The 15,510-nt window shown below is 38.7% G+C and overlaps 1 non-coding gene across 1 annotated transcript; it reads right to left on the bottom strand.

Moving 5' to 3' along the window:
* Nucleotides 1-1,476: 1,476 nt before the first annotated feature.
* On the bottom strand, nt 1,477-1,580 carry LOC145151696 (small nucleolar RNA R71). The gene has a single exon (XR_013732257.1). It is a non-coding gene; the product is annotated as a small nucleolar RNA R71 (small nucleolar RNA).
* Between the last annotated feature and the right edge of the window lie 13,930 nt (nt 1,581-15,510).

Below are 15,510 nucleotides of genomic sequence, written 5' to 3'. Positions count from 1 at the left end.
TCATTAAATAATTAGAGCTAGGATTAATCACGTCTTAGATTAAGTAATTAAAGCTATTAACTTTAACTATGTTAGAGAGAATAATTAATCTTAATTTGTGCTTGGTTGCTTAACTTGATCATAGGAAAGTAACTACTATCATTCATAGTCCAATTTTCGCTTATTATCGATTTGGTGTTTAACTTGGGCATGATCATTGCTTGGTAATTCATAAATTGGTAGGCCTATATATGCGATCATAATAGCTAGTTAACAAATTGGTAATCAATATAATCCATCCATTATAAATCAACCATAGGAGAAGGTGAAATAGGATCTAAGCAGAAGTATTCATTTAATTCTTGAAGTTAATTTGTATTCTTTTTTTGTTTAATTGTTAGTTGATAGTAAGTTCTTATGATCTTGCAAAAGTAGTAAACCCCCCCCCCCCCCAATCAAAGTTTGTTTCTTAGTTTAATTATAAGTAGTTATTTTATTTAATTGAATTTTGTTCCCTGTGTTCGACACCTGACTTACCTGAGCTATTCTATAAATTAGATTGGGGACACTGCCTATAAGTGCATAGTTAGTAAAGTTTTGTTAGGCTATAAATTTAAGACCGATAGGTATATTTGTACACATCAAGTTTTTGGCGTCGTTGCTGGGGAACGGCTTATTTGATTTATAGTTTAATTGTTTTTAGTTATTCGATCCTTTTTTAGGGTAAAAACTGGAAAAATTTATTTTTCTGTATTTACTTTTCTTTCTAAATAACAACCACATCTTGGTCATATTCACCACATCACGGTTGCATCTCAGTGAATTTTTAGTTTATTAATTTTGATTCCTTTTATGCGTTTTTGCTTTGTTTTTTTTCGGTGATTTATAACCTGAGGATCTAAAACTACAATAGTTCCACCACTTCAAGATCCAGAATCAACTTTTCACAAAAAGAAGAACAAGAAAGTCAACGAGTCAACAAAAACTTTTCAATCGGAAAAGGGATTTGAAGGTTTTGAGAGGACGCCTGATAAGAAGGGAATTGGATACGAGCCAGAAACATCTACCGAAGAAATTTCAGACAAGGAAGAGATAAAAAGCGAGGTTAAAGAGATGGCGGACATCACCAGAATGACGATGTGAGATTACAAGAAGAGGATACATGAAGAACATGGACCAAGTCTAGTTCCACCCGAGATACCAGCTGAAAGAAGTTTTGAGCTCAAGGGGCACATTTTATCGATGCTCAAGGATATACCTTTCCCCGGGAAAGAGTACGAAGATGTTTTCAAGCATATTGATGAAGTAAACGACATTGCAAACTACTTCAATGTTCCAAATGTGCTAAGAGAATCCGTGTTACTTAGGATGCTTCTCGTGACATTTATCGGTGAAGCCAAGGTTTGGTTAAATTTTCTCGCACCCGGATCCAGTACTACGTAGGAAAATCTCTGTGATGCTTTTATTAAGCAATTTAGTCCACCTTCAAAGATATCAAAGCTTAAGAAGATTGCTAATTTTCAACAAGAGGTTGGAGAGTCTTTATATGAAGCATGAGAGAGATACAAAGGCTTGCTTAGGAGTTGCCCTTAACATGATATTAATTTCCAACAAGAAGCGTCCATTTTCTATGATGGAGTGAATGTAACAACAAAGTAGCTTTTTGACTCTCAGGGGCCAATGACGAAGAAGGAATCGACAACCATTAAAGAGATGATTGAAGAGTTCACGAAGCACTCACATGAGTATCATAACCCACGACAAGATGTTAGTAGACGTAAAGGAGATGGAAGGAACGAGAACTTGGTTGCAATCATTGCTAAACTAGATACTATGGATATGTGAATGACGAAATTGGATCAATCTATTCATGTCATAGGAGTTGGGTGTCATAATTGTAGCGGGCCACATTTGACCAAGGATTGTGATCTTGATGAGAATGGTAACCAAAAAGCCCAAGTTTGCTACTCTAGTGGTGATAATTATGATGAATATTGGAGGAAGCCCAAAAATGAGTGGTTGCCATATGAAGAGTACAAGAAGCAAAAGGATGATAAATATAGACAATCCGGTTGGGGATTTTACCAAAAGGAGCAACCTCTACCCGAGAAGAAGATGAATTTCGAGACGATACTTCATAGGTTTGTGGAAGCATCTGAAAAGAGACATGATACTAGTGATGTTAATGTAAGAAATCATCACGCTTCCATCAAGAACATAGAGACTCAACTTGGACAATTAACACTTGTTAATGAGATATTACCACCTAGAAATCAAGACCCAAAATCACAACCTCATGTAACGGTGATCTACGCCGAAGAAAAAGTTAATTCTGAGCCATTTATGACCCATGAAATAGCTATTATCAAGCCCGATTCGTATTTGGAAGAAGAGAAGCCCGAAGCTAAAAGAGAAAAATGTGGATCGCATTCTGACGATTCACCATGTTGTAGTGCTTCTGCCACGTCACGGTCACAAGAGGACCAAAAAATTTCACCTCTTAATTCATATCATCCTCCTTTGCCATTCCCATCTCAAGCAATCAAGCATTCTCTAGAGCCAGAACAGAAGAAGTTTATGGAACAAGTACTCTCACTCTCGATAAAAGCCCCATTCCTCAAGTCAATGGCTAAGCTTCCTAAGTTTTCAAAAGATGTTATAACTAATAGAAAGGAGTTAAAAAAAAGCATCAACCATAGTGTTATATGAGTTATGTTCAGTTGCAATCATCAATGGGTTGCCAATCAAGTTGGGAGATCCGGGCCAATTAACTTTGCTATGTGAATTTGTCAATTCTACTTCTATAAATGCTTTAGCCGATTTGGGGTCAAGCATCAATGTTATGCCTTATTCTTTCTATAAGAAGCTCGGTCTACCAAGGCTCCAGGACACAAAGATGACAATTCTAATGGCGGATCACTCGATCACTTACCCTCGAGGAATAATTGAAGACTTGTTAGTGAAGGTGGGAAAATTTGCTTTTGCAGTTGACTTTGTGGTTCTCGATGTGAAAGAACATGAAGACCTTCCCATAATTTTGGGAAGGCCATTCTTGAGTACCGCAAGAGCTCTAGTTAACATCCATGACTCGAAGCTCACACTTTGTGTAGAAAATGAAGCCATTACTTTCGAAATGAGTCCAAAAGTGAGTCATGAAATACCAAGAGATGAAGTGTCAAAGATGGATGATATAAAAGAAGATCTTAGTGAGCTAGAAGAAATTGAAAAGATGATGGAAGAAGAGTTGAAGGTTTGGGAGAAGACTCATGTTGCAAATGTCAAATGTTCAAAACCAAGAGCTTCGGTTCCTATGACATTTGAGATGATCGTGTTTACTACACCCAAGGTTCAAGTGGAAGAAGTAATTGATGAGGAAGAAGAAGATTTATATGAAGAAGTTGAGATAATTGATGAAGATATGGGTGGAGAATTAGAAGAGCCTTAAATGGTCAAGATGGAGTTAGATGAGAAGAAGAACACGAAAGTGAAAGGAATGAACAAAAGGGTACAACGCAAACATGAAGAAAGTACCAATCAAAAGAAGAAGGAGAATTCAAAGATGGCATACATTAGAAGGCTCCAAGCGTATAAGCACAAGTGGATAGAGCAAAAGGAGAAATGGGAGATCCCACTCCAAAATTGCAACAACGTAGAGTGAGAAGGAGTATGGCTAATGACTCCTCAAAAGGAAGCGCTTTTCAGGAGGCAACCCGATGTTTTAGAGTTTGCATTTTCTTTTCCTTTTGATTTCTTTTCCATTTTTAGTTTTTATTTTTAGTGTTTATGTTAGTTTCACCAAATGATCATGTGTTTCTCTAGTTTTTTGAATTTATTTTGTAGTGTTAGAAAAAAATACGTGAATTGGTGAAGGAGCTTAATGGATGAAGAAGTCGTGAGATTTTTGGAAGATCATAATTGAAGACCATGTTTTGAATAAGTGTGGGGTTTCCACTTGATAAAGAGCAGAATTTTGAAGAATTACATAAAGAAAAGGTCAGGAATTGTCCTAAACCATTACGAAAAATAGATTCATTATTTGGGCTCTTAAAAGATGCTCTAAAAAGACACCACGACGTGGCCATCATTACCACGTCGTGGAATTTGATTTTATCACGAATGTGTCCAACCAGACACCACGACGTGGAATCATTAAACAACGTCGTGGCGATCTTGTAACCCACGACCATTACAACTATTCATTTGACACCACGATGTGGCATTACTATACCACGTCATGGCAGAGGTTCAACACACTATTTGAAGATGGTTCTTCAGTTTATTTCGATCTGACACATTTGCATTCATGAGAAAAGATCCTAGAATTACTGTTTCCAACCATTATATGAGAAGTCTATTCTTTACTACACAAGTTTCAGAATTCAATCTTGCCACTACCATCCCAAGGAATTCTATTCCAATTCTTCCTTTTTATTTTTATGTTCTTCTATTGTTTAAATATTCAATGGGGACATTGCATCAATTAAGTGTGGGGTAGGGGGTTGAATATAGGAATACAAGCTTACTGATTAAAAAAAAGTTAAAAAATGACTAGGATTTAAAAAAAAATATTAGAAAGGTTTGAAATAATAATCTAAAATTGAATCTAGTTAAAAAAGTTATTGTGTTGAGATCTAGGTTGCTAGTATTGTGTGGGGGGATCTGATGCAAGCCTCGATGTTTATTTGAGCCAATATATGTTATAGTGTATTTGTGGCTTCCATCTCCTAGTGAAATCATGGAACAACAACACAACCTTGCTTAGTTTGAGGGACATTATATGTTTAGCATCGTGTACCGGAAATGTATCCACGAGAGCTTATGTAGTCATTGCACCTTTGACTAATACATCTAACCAATAAGGTTTGAAGTTAAGTTCCCTTGCTTAACCATATGTTTTTTTAGGATTTTTAGTTTTGAGTGAAAAAAGTGAGAAAATAAAAAAAAAAGTTGCAAAAGATTGAGAATAAGAGTCTACAAAGCTATGGAGATCAAGAAATATCATGAATAAAAGTTCCAAATCATTGAAGACTCAAGAATAAGGCAATTTGTCAAGTTATTATTTATTATTGTAATTTTTATTTCTAGGTTAGTTTTCCATATGTATTCTTGGGGCTTAACCAAAAATTACCTTGAGGTTAAGAAAGATTTATGAGGATATATTCGTAGGGATGTAATAAATGAGTGTTTTTCAAATGAAGTGGGGAAGTGTTTATGAAGATTGTGAGTATTTAGGATTGAGGAAGCTCTTAGGAAAATTTAGACATAAATATATGCATTGCGGTCTCGAAGTAATGTAGAGGCTCAAAATGGATTATCAAGTGCGATGTTGGTAGCTAGAGTCTTGGTATGATAATAATAAAATCAGTTTTGCTTGAGAGCAAAAAAAAAAGGACAAGTGTGGGGTATTGTGATATGTGCATATTTAGCTATGTATTTAATGCAGATTTCTAATACTTTTAGATACAATTATGTTTATTTTAGAACAAAAAATAATTACTATGTTTGAAATATGTTTTGTAGCAGCGAAGACTTGCTCGAGATGAAAAGGAAGCATCCGAGGAGCTGGAAGCAGGAAAATAGGAGCTAAAACAAAAGAAGAAGAAAAGAAGACTTGAAGACTGAAGACCACGTCGTGGTAATCCTCCAAAACAACGTGGTGAAAGGAAGACTCTCGACCAATCAGCTGACTTGTAGAATATGGGATTTACACAAGGACCACGACATGGTTGTGTCCAACCACGACGTGGTTAACCAATATCAGGAAATTATAAATACCCAAACATTAGGTCGAATGTAGGGGGATACAACGGGTTTTACGATGAGAATTACGACCAAAAACCCTTGCAAACTCAGAAGAAGATCGATAATCAAGTAGAGCTCAATAATTATAGAAGATTAAAAGATTTCTACATATATCCATTTGGTTTGCTAATCATTACTTATGCCTAGCTTAATTTACATGGATTTTGTGTGTTTTTCTGCTACTATGAGAGGCTAAAACCCTTTTATTTCTGTTTGGTGAAGATGAACCTAATCTATATGTATTTTTCTACATAGATCCATTTGGTTTGCTAATCATTACTTATGCCTAGCTTAATTTACATGGATTTTGTGTGTTTTTCTGCTACTATGAAAGGCTAAAACCCTTTTATTTCTGTTTGGTGAAGATGAACCTACTCTATATGTGTTTTTCTACATAGATCCATTTGGTTTGCTAATCATTACTTATGTCTAGCTTAATTTACATAGATTTTCTGTGTTTTTGTGCTACTATGAGAGGCTAAAACCCTTTTACTTCTGTTTGGTGAAGATGAACCTAATCTGTATGTGTTGATTTCGATTATTGGATGCTTATTATTGATTTTACTTGTGTTTGATATTTAAACCCTAAACATGTTTTAGTTCTAGTTATATTTGTAACATGTGGATGTTGAGGTATTTCCAAATTTTAACCCTAAGTATGGAGATTATTGCATTTTTGGCCCTTGTGTATGAGAAGTGTTTCAAAATGGCCCATAGTGGCATTTTTGTAATTTTTGGTCAGAGCTCATGTACGTTGGGCGTACATAGCATACGTTGGGTGTAAATGTCAGAGCCTCAAACCATAATGTTTACGGTTTGGAACCTATTTAAACTTCGTTAAGTCCCAAGCCGTGTCCCTTCCATCAGCATCCAACCTCATTCCGACCCTTTTGCAAAACCTAAACCATTTGATAGCACTTGTGAGCCTTTGAGTGCATTTTTGGTGACCTTGAAGGAGGAAGGAAGAAGAGAAGATCACCTTGGAGGAGTGGGACTCTTTGGATTCATAATAACAACATCATTTGGCATAATTTGGAGGTAAAAAGCTACGAACTTGATTAAGAGTTGTTTAGATCTTATTTAGTTATGAAATGGTGATCTTTTGGTCCCATTAGCTTGGTATTATGAGTATGGGTTACTCCAATCCATATAATCTATCGTTTCAGACATTTTGGAGCATCTAGAAGTATGTAAATGTAATCTTGATTGTTAGTTTCCTCCCATGCATGAGTTACAAGGTCTTAATGGGTTAAGTAGTTAGGGTTTTTGTTATTGGCCACTTCCTACCCATACTATACCATAAAGTTAGAAACTTTATTGTTAAGGACGTGAGTTAAGGTCTAGATCTAGAATATGTGGGAAAGACCTTAAGGATTAAGCTCTTAATAAGAAGGAGGTGTGGTCAACACCCCCGAACCAGACGGCGAAAACGTCTGAGGGCTCGTGTGACTATCAATTGAAATATCATCACAATGAATATACATGAAACATAACACAATCATCACCAAACATTTCATATTACAACTGGTATTGTTCACATCAAGTACATTGTCTTAGGTTACATAATTCCAAAATATTACTAGTACGATGAGTGACATTACACAAAATAAATCCACACACTTGAAGGTTCTTCTGCTTAACGGTTACCTGAGAATACAAGTTATTTTGAAAACGGTCAACATATATAATGTTGGTGAGTTCATAAGCATGTTTGATTGGAAAGTTTTGTATGGTTCGTAAAACACCAGAAAATCCGATATTTTCTATAAAGTAGTTTGAAGGTAATGTGTCAAAGTCAAGTATTAATGCATGTGTGTTTGCTGCTTTTGGAATGTATAAATAACAACAATGTAGTCCAGATAGAAACCCTGTATTATCTGATGTAAGTAGAAGGTAATGTATAAATGTATATCTCCCAGAAAATCCGATATTTTCTGCTTATAAAAGTATCGTAATTATAAAATTTCCAAGACCGAGTATCGATGTATGTATGTTTTTAGTATCGTCTAAATTTGTATAAATATACCGAAATCTTTGATGAAGTTAGTCTCTAATTGAGCCGTTACAACCATGCTTGATAATGACTAATTCGCCTATCTTTGCGTTTTCAGGCGCCGGTTTTGATGTAGGTAAGGTTTGTCGCCCTAGACTGGCCTAGTCTAGCTGTAGCGAACAACTAAGGCGTGGGGGGTCACCCCGTATAGATCTATACACAAACTCCCGCTCTCCCTCCAGGAAACTCTGATTATAACTACAGGCTACGATTGTACACTCAAATGTGCCAACCGACAAGTCTCACTAGATCCTCAACTTTTCACGATTGTTATGTCTTTCACCATGTTTAATGTTTACGTGTATGTTGTAAGTTTTCAAATCCAAAGGTATGTATAAATATATGAAGTTCAATAATTATGTAGAGGTATGGCTAAGATCCACTAAGCATGTGTTTTCAGTCCAAGCCCAATTAGCATGTAAATGGACCACTAAGGGCCAATAAACATGTAAGAGGGTAATTTAGGCCCAACAGGCATGTAAATGGACCACTAAGGCCCAATTAACATGTGATCCATAGTTCAGACCCAAATTAACATGTAAAAGGGGCCGCAAGGCCCAATAAACATGTCATGGAAAATATTAGGCCCAATATACACTTAAATGGGCCCTTAAGGCCCATTGGCCATGTAACGAGAGTATTAGGCCCAATAAAAATTGTTATCGATGTATTTCGTCCATTCGTTATTATTTCGTTGTCTGTTTTAGCTCGAGGTTTACCAAGACAATAAAAATATCTAATTTTTGGTAATAGTGACACTTTTGGCCCACTAGGCCGAAAACATACATTTTAGTCACCTTTTTGGAAAATTTGACACTTTAGAACCGTTAAGACTAAAAGTCTTCAAGTTATATAATTTAACATTTTAGTCTTAAGGGTTCAAATATAATGACCATTTGTGGCCCATTTTGGTTAAAATCTTACTTTCGGCCCAAAATTTATAAATATTTACAATTTCGGCCCAACTAAATATAATTTAACATTTTTGACCCAAATACATCTAAATGAATATTTTTGGCCCAAATATATAAATTTTGCTGTTTTCAACCCATTTCTACAAAAATTACATTTTCAGCCCATTTTGATAAAAATGACAATTTCGGCCTAATTTTTATAAAAATAACATTTTTGGCCTAGTTTCTATTAAAGTGTCATTTTCAGCCCCTAATTCCACAAATTTACATTTTTAGCTCAAATTTGTATCAAATGACAATTTCTATCCATATAAATCAAGATTTTTACATTTTAGGCCCAAGGAAACCGTAATGGCCCATAATATGGCCCATTATGCGAAAATTTTACTTTTAACCCCTTTAAAGTCATAAATATCATAAAGAACCATTTTTAAAAGAAAATGACTCTTGTGACCCTTATAAAAACCGAAAATAAACTAAAAACCTCAACTTTTTGTTTATGTGCCAAAAATGGTCCCTTTTTCAAGATTTGTTAAGTTCCTTAAGGATCTTTACATGTATATCACATTCATCTTTATAGTAAGTTATATGAAGTGTTTTGGTTTACAAAAATCACTACTTTTGGTTAGAGATTTTCGAGATCTATAGTGTTTCATCACATAATCACAACATAAACCAAGAAAATCACACATAACATGCATAAATACATAGATCTACACATAAACACTTGGATTCTCCCCCAAACACATGTAAAAACCGAAAACAAGGGGGTATGAACTCACCTTGCTTGTTTGATCTCGGTTTGGTGAAGAAAAGAGAGAGGTTTCGGTTCTAGCAAGCTTTCCTTGAGTAGATCTTGAGCTTATGGGGTTTTCTAAGAGTATGATCACAAAATTAAGGTGGTAAGAAGAGTGAATGAGTTTAAAAAGAAAATATGTTACTTAGGTTTGTGAGATCTTACCACTAGAGTGTAACTTGAAGTGATTTTTGGATGAAAAACCTCCTTGGAATGCTCTAAATCTCGAAAATTCTTGATAAAAGGGGAGAGATGTTCCTGAAAGTGTATTTGGAGAGAGTTTGATATTGTGTGTGTGTGTGTTTATTGCTCTCGACCGAGAGAGATAAAGAGAAAGGGTAATGGGAGGTTTTGCATGGAAACATGAGAAGTACCTTGATGCATGTTGTGTATAATGCCTTAATATCCTCTAAATAAAAATGATGTGTCATGGCTTGGGTAAATTAGCCATTTTTTTTTGTTTTACACATGGGCCGATAAAGGGAAAGAATGGATAAGAATGAGATAGTTTGGGCCCATTCTAAGCTTAGTTCGAATTTATGGAATGCAATAATGATTTTTTGGCCCATTGGGCTCTTATGAACATTCACGGCCCAATAGGGTATGAGGGAATGGGTTTATGGCCCATTAGGGCTAATTAATTTATTTATGGCCCAAAAAGGCCCATTAAGGGTTATAAGGAATCATTCTAGGTCCAAATGGTCAAAAATGTTATAGATTTATGAATTGGATCCATTTAGACTCCAAATAGGGTTGCTAAGCCCAATATAGTCGAATTGAATGCTTATTGGTCCATTAGGCCCAATAAGAAAATCCTAGTCCATACAGAACTTGAACCGGGATTTTTAGGGTTTCCAACCCTTACTTGAACATGAGAGATGTATTTGAATGAGCATTGAGTGATATTCACTTAGAGTACATGCCTTAAAAAAGTTGATTGATTACATGAGAATAGAATTTCCTAGCTAAAAATGCTAGTTGTGACAGGTCAGGCGCGTATGTTGGGCGTACCAAATGGTATGCTACACGTACGCGGTTAATGCCTCGACTTCTTGGTCAAGCTGAGTACGCCTCGCGTACAGCTAAGCACGCCCAACATACTTATTTGAGTTGACTCGGTTGTTTTGTTGACTTTTCAACTTGACGAGTGTTTAACCAATTTTGACCAAAGGGTATTTTGGGTATTTTGATATCAAGTTAAGTTAGGCCATGATTTGATGAATAGGTGATCGGTTGAGCTGACATGTACAATTGTATTCTGTTCAAAGATCTTTTTCAGACTGAGAGCTGATTTTTTCTCATTGTACTCGTGGGTCGAAGGCACCAATGTCGACCCAATGGATTATGTATCCTGGTTGAGGATGTTGCTATGTTGGATTGAAATGTTAGAATTGATTCCTGCTATATACGATATTGCTATGCGGTAGTGATCTGTAGATCTGTATGTTGTCTCTTAACTAGTTATATGTTGTTTGTCATGTATATGTCGACATGTTATGGTTTTGGGGTTGAGGCTTTGCTGCTTTGTGCTTAAGCCAATATAACAGGGGTATTCCAGTCCGATGACTGAGTGAAACCGAGGGTAATCCAGTCCAATGACTGATTGGACCCATTGTATATTGGCATTCCAGTCCGATGACTGATTGGGCCAGGGGTATTCCAGTCCGATGACTGATTGGACCCAACATGCAATGTTATATATGTTATGTTGTATGGTGGTACTTTGGGGGAACTCACTAAGCTTTGACTTATAGTTTCAGTTTATTGTTTCAGGTACTTTAGATGATCGCGTGAAAGCGAAGGTGTGATCGTGTACATCTTCCTGTTTTTATGATATTGGGTCCTAGGAAAACTCTGGCTATGATTATACTTTTGAAACAATGGTTTTGTAAACACTTTAGTTTAGCCTTATTTCCTGTTTATTGTATGGTTACGGGCTTAGGGTAGAATCAAGTTTTTGAATGTCTATAGGATCCAATGTTATGTATGATTAGCATACGCAAGTGTTGCAGGGTTGGTGGAAGTTTCATGGATAAGTATATATGTGTGAGAAGTCGGCCAGATGAGGAATGTTTAGCCACTCTTGAGAGAGTGATGATAGAATGTATGTGTATCCTATTTGTTGTATTTGTGGTGGGCGGTTGTGATGATCCTTGAGACAAATACGGGTATGTGTGAAAGGTAGTATGGGCCCGTACTACTGAAAGCATAGGACCCGTACGCATAGCAAGGAAATCACAAACCCCATGGGTTTAGTCTCTTCTCGTGATTGTAGCTATGTTTATTGTGGAATTTTTGATATATTTGGTTTATTTTAAGTATGGTGTTTACGAGAGGATCTAGTTCCGAGTTTGGAGCGAGTGGCCATGATAGGCCAGGATTGACAAATGATCAGATTCGGGAGATCAGCACCACTGAGGTGGTTGTTGCTGTCCGTAGGTCTATGTCGAAGATGTTTGGTTCTATCAAGACCGCCATGATTGAGCTGTTTGATGATCTCTACACTGCTCTTACTGAGGCTGACATTGCTACTGCTACCGTAGCTGTTGCGGGGATTCAAGGGGAGAGAGCTTTCCAGTACCGGGGACTTTGACGATACGAAGCCCCCGGAGTTTGATGGGTTCAGGGACCCAATCGTAGCGATGAGGTGGCTACCTGATGTGGAGGGTTGTTTCTTCACGTGTTCTTGCCCTGATGACCAGAAGGTCAAGTGCGCCATGAACCTTCTCAGGTTGGGGGCGAAGGTTTGGTGGAGATTGGTGACTGGTGCTTACACTCCTGAGCAGAGAGTTGTTGTTACTTGGGAGCAGTTCTCGGAGATGTTCCATGTGAGATACGTTCCCTTGGTGGAGAGGGAGAGGTTGGCTCAGGGGTACTTGGATTTGAGATAGATTACCGAGACGGTGATGGAGAGATGTTTACGGAGATGGCTCTTTTCTACCCCGAGTTTGATGCTTCGGAGCAGACTCAGATGACCAGGTACTTGAGCATGCTCAAGATGGATAATAGGCAGTTTGTGTCCACCTAGCGTTATGGTACCCTCGCGGAGCTTCAGGATGCAACGAGGAGGTAGGGGATTGAGATAGAGATTCAGACGAAAGAGTTTAGGCAGGCTCCTATTCATTCATAGCCTGCAGTAAAGCGGTTCAAGCCCACTGATTCGAGACCTGTGGTACAGAGGGGCCGTACTTGTGGCAAGTGTGGCAAGTGTGGCAAGGTTAATGAGGGTGCTTTCCGCTCATCATCGACGTGCCAAAAATGTGGCAGGGAGGGCCATATTGCGAGGGATTGTTGTCAGCAGGTCCCGCCACCGAGCACCAAGATCAGTTACCACGTTGAGCAAGTTGGACATATGTGGGGAAACTGTCAATTACTCACGGCTAGACTGGCACAGACTCCAACACCAGCTACACTGAGGATCACTGATGGACGAAAGGGTAGGGCGGTGCCCCTGAGGGCTCGAGGTCGTGCTTTCCATCTTATGAAAGAGGAGGCTAGGGCGGTGCCAGACACCGTTACTGGTATGTTTCTATTTATTATTATGTCAGCTATTTTATGGTATGCTTATGTTTATGATTCTGCTAGGTACCTTCTTAGTGAATTCCTTGCTCTTGTGTTTTTCGACTTGGGTGCGAGTCGTTCCTTTTTATCTCAGTCTTTTAGTAGGGGTTTTAATATGACTCTTGGAGAGTTGGAGTGTTCGTTGAGGGTTTCTATCACCAACGAACATGGAATTTCGGCATCGAGCGTTTACCATGTTTGTGTTTTGGAGATTTTTGGGGTGCCTTATCTGATTGATTTGATTCATATCCGCATTGGGGATGTGTGCGTGATAGTAGGGATAGATTGGTTGAGCATATTTGGTGTTATGATTGATTGCGAGGGTCAATGCGTGGTAGTTCAAACCCCAAGTGGGGGAGAACTGATTATTTTTGGAGAGGGTACCAGGATTGGTTCAGCCTTTTGTTCTGCTGCCAGGGCTTGACAATATATTCAGCATGGTTGTATGGGCTATCTTGCGTATGTGGTGGATACTCGAGCTGGGAAGCAGGTTTCGGTTTCAGATGTGCATGTTGTTAGAGAGTTTGTAGATGTGTTCCCGGAGAAGTTACCTGGTGTGCCTCCCGAGAGGCAGGTTGAGTTTAGGATTGATTTGATTCCAGGTGAGGCTCTGATTTCCAAGGCATCCTACCGATTGGCACCACCTGAGATGCAGGAGTTGTCCTCACATCTTCAGGAGCTGTTGGGCAAGAATTTTACGAGACCGAGAAGTTTTCTATGGGGAGCACCGATTTTGTTCGTCAAGAAAAAGGATGGTTCACACCGGATGTGCATTGATTACCAGGAGTTGAACAAATTGACAGTGAAGATTCGTTACCCACTTTCGCGGATTGATGACCACTTCGATCAGTTGCAGGGTGCATCTTGGTTCTCCAAGATCTATTCAAGTCGGGGTATCATCATATGAGGGTTAGAGAGGAGGACGTAGAGAAGACTGTGTTCCGGACTCGTTATGGTCATTACGAATTTGTGGTGATGCCATTTGGGCTCACCAATGCGCCTGCGACATTTATGGATTTGGTGAATCGGGTATGCAGGTCGATGCTCGATCGATCAGTCATTGTTTTCATTGATGATATCTTGGTATATTACAAGACCAGTGAGAAGCATGAAGAGCACCTTCGAGAGCTTCTAGGAGTTTTGAGGCGAGAGCGTCTGTATGCCAAGTTCTCGAAGTGTGAGTTTTGGTTACGAGAGGTTTAGTTCTTGGGGCATCTCATTAACCAGAATGGAATTTTAGTCGATCCGGCCAAGATTGAGGCCGTGATGCAGTGGGAGGTTCTGAAGTCTCCCTCGGAGATCAGGAGTTTCTTGGGTTTAGTAGGGTATTATCGGAGGCTTATTCAGGACTTCTCCAAGATTGCGGTGCCCCCCACTCGTCCGACTGGGAAGGGCGTGGATTTCCGCTGGGGGCTAGAGGAGCAGGCTGTGTTCGAGACGCTGAGACAGAAGTTGTGTGAGGCCCCAGTATTGACCCTTCCCGATGGTGTCGAGGATTTTATGGTATTTTGTGAAGCATCCATCACCGCCCTGGGGAAATTCTTATGCAGTGGGGGAGATTTATTGCTTATGCTTCTTGACATCCGAAGCCGCATGAGGCTCATTATCCGACTCATGATTTGGAGTTAGGAGCAGTTGTGTTTTCTCTCAAGATTTGGCAGAATTATTTGTATGGGGTCCGATGTACTATCTACACGGATAACAAGAGTTTAAGATACCTCATGGATCATCTGAATCTAAATATGAGACAACATAGGTTGCTTGACGAGGTCAAGGATTATGACTGTGAGTTTCTGTATCACCCAGGGAAAACGAATGTGGTCGTTGATGCTTTGAGCCACAAAAAGGCTAGTTTTGCTATTGAGAGCCTATGTATGTGGATTTAGATTGATTTTCCATTGTTGGATTTGATTAGGGAGGCTCAGGTTGAGGGAGTCAAGAAGGAAAATTGGAAACAGGAGAGACTCGGGGGTGAGATTGATAGGTTTGCTACTAATAGTCGTGGATTATTGACTCGGTATGGACGGGTTTCGATGCCAGATTTTGGTGGGAACAGGCAGACTGTGTTGGAGGAGGCGCACAAGTCCATGTTTTTTATTCACCCTGGAGCCACCAACATGTACCAGGATTTGAGACTTAGTTATTGGTGGTCGTGCATGAAAAAAGAGATAGCATGGTATTTTGAGAGGTGCTTAACCTGTCGGATGGTCAAGGCCGAGCATTAAAGGCCGCATGGAAACTTGCAGCCATTGGAGGTTCCCATATGGAAATGGAAACATATTACTATGGATTGCATTACCAAGTTACCTCGGACGGCTAAGGGATTCGACGCGATATGGGTCATTGTGGACCGTTTGACCAAGAGCGCTCACTTTCTAGCCATTCGAGAGAGTTCTTCGGCCGAG

This window comes from Lactuca virosa, chromosome 1 (genome assembly GCF_052849685.1).
Source record: "Lactuca virosa cultivar CGN04683 chromosome 1, Lactuca_virosa_CGN04683_v6, whole genome shotgun sequence".
In the NCBI taxonomy this organism is placed as follows: Eukaryota; Viridiplantae; Streptophyta; class Magnoliopsida; order Asterales; family Asteraceae; genus Lactuca; species Lactuca virosa.
The sequence above is the reverse complement of the archived record's forward strand: the minus strand, read 5'-3'. Positions and strand labels throughout refer to the sequence as shown.